The sequence below is a fragment of the Hemitrygon akajei genome, chromosome 8, assembly GCF_048418815.1.
Source record: "Hemitrygon akajei chromosome 8, sHemAka1.3, whole genome shotgun sequence".
Classification (NCBI taxonomy): domain Eukaryota; kingdom Metazoa; phylum Chordata; class Chondrichthyes; order Myliobatiformes; family Dasyatidae; genus Hemitrygon; species Hemitrygon akajei.
Genome location: NC_133131.1, coordinates 152,676,593 through 152,678,693, shown reverse-complemented (window position 1 = coordinate 152,678,693; position 2,101 = coordinate 152,676,593). Strand labels below are relative to the sequence as shown.

Sequence of the window (2,101 nt, the reverse complement as noted above, 5' to 3'; positions counted from 1 at the left end):
GGAAAAGGCTCCGAAGCATTCGGGCTCTCACGACCAGACTATGTAACAGTTTCTTCCCCCAAGCTATCAGACTCCTCAATACCCGAAGCCTGGACTGACACCTTGCCCTATTGTCCTGTTTATTATTTATTGTAATGCCTGCACTGTTTTCGTGCAATTTATGCAGTCCTGGGTAGGTCTGTAGTCTAGTGTAGAATCTGTGTTGTTTTTTTTTTACGTATTTCAGTCTAGTTTTTGTACTGTGTCATGTAACACCATGGTCCTGAAAAACATTGTCTCATTTTTACTATGTATTGTACCAGCAGTTATGGTCGAAATGACAATAAAAGTGACTTGACTTGACTTGATCAGATCCATATAGCATCATTTAAGGAGCATTTACAAGAAACCTATAAATTAAATATAAATTATTCTCAGCTTTTGCAAGAAAGAACAATTAGAAGGAAAAAGAAGTCTTTTTCAGTGCAAAGCATTCCTAAACTGTAGTGAGTACATTTGTGTGGGTTAGTTCCAGAACCGAATGATTAACAGGAAGTAACTGTTACTGAACATGATGGTGTGGACCTCAGGCTTTTTGTACCTCCTGCTTGATGTAATGGCAAGAAGATGCCATGGTCTGGATGGTAGATGATACATGTTGGTAAGTAGTACAGGGATGGATGTGCTTATGACACCTGTGGGCAGCCTCAGACTGTGTACAATGCATGTCTTGACGATACATGGGATGTTGTCCTGGAGCCACGTTTCTGCAAGGACAAGCACACAGCAGTTGTCTATCATGCGCTAGTGCAGCCGCAGACAAACCCAATCCGGCTCGTCGGCCACTGAGTGAACACTGGAGGGCAGCACTGATGGGAGGGGCCAGCCACCAACTCCGGAGTCTACCCCCCGCCCCCCGCCAGCTGCAACAGATGACCCCACAGCATGAGGACCTGGAATGTACAACAACCAAGGCCACGCATGTCCCCCATCATCGGTCTCACCAATGAACCAGACGCAGCGTTCTACATCAGCAATTCACCCTCCTAACTTTCTTCTCAAGTGTTATCTTGTGTTTCTTATACTCAACTACCTCTTTTGTTCCTTCCTACCTATACCTGCTATGCATCTTCTCTTTTTAACCAGTGCCTCACTCGATAGTCTCTCCACGTGTCATATCTCTCAATTTGTCAATGTACATTGAAACATACAGTGAAATGCATCATTGGCATCAAATCAACTCAGTGGGCACCGTGCCAGGCAGACTGCGAGTTCCATCACGCTTCCAGCACCAACATGGCATGCCCACAACTCATTAACCACAGCCCGCATGTCTTTTTGGAATATGGGAGGAAACCAGAACACCTGAATGAAGGTCACAGTGAGAGCAGACAAGCTCCTCACAGTGGCAGGAACTGAATTCCAATCTTGCAGCTGGCACTCCAATAGTCTTACACTAACCACTACCCTATGATGCTGCTCCAGAAACATGGAGTGCTTCACAAATTTGCATGTCGCCCTTGTACAGGGGCCATGCTAATCTTCCCTGTATCATTCCAATTTTAGTATCCTATATACGGTGCCAAAGTGAGTTATTAATAGTTGATGCGGACCCTGTGGACTAACAGTCTGGATTTCTTGCCGTGTGTCTTTGTGGCTGTTGACTTGAGAGAGGGTACTTGCTGATCACATTGCATTTAAAACTGAGAGAAGAGCAACTCCAAAGTTCAAAATAAGTGAAGAAGTCCTCACTGAGGTAATTATTTTCAATTAATCAGTCCTTCTGTTGCTTCATCAGTGATGATGCGTTCAACAGCTTGATTAAGGAGGTTAGATTTGCTTCCTGATATTCTCCGATCCCACTCACTCAATTATCTCCATGGCAATGAACAGTGCCAATCTATGAGGCTTTAACAATCCCCTGCTATGCTCGTCCATCTGTTGCTTTTCCAGAGTACCTCGGGAAGGGGAAGGCTTGTGAACTTGATTAGACAAGTAGCAGTCATTTCCATGTGTGACCACTAATTTTTTGATCACTGTTAATGCAAAGGGGATGGTGGACAATGTAGGGAAACCTGCTGTGACAGAAAAGTATGTGAGCAGACCACACTGAAAGTACACA

General features: G+C 44.5%; 1 non-coding gene across 1 annotated transcript; it reads right to left on the bottom strand.

Moving 5' to 3' along the window:
- Positions 1 to 1,462: 1,462 nt before the first annotated feature.
- Positions 1,463 to 1,566, bottom strand: LOC140732573 (U6 spliceosomal RNA). Its single transcript, XR_012100100.1, has one exon. It is a non-coding gene; the product is annotated as a U6 spliceosomal RNA (small nuclear RNA).
- Between the last annotated feature and the right edge of the window lie 535 nt (positions 1,567 to 2,101).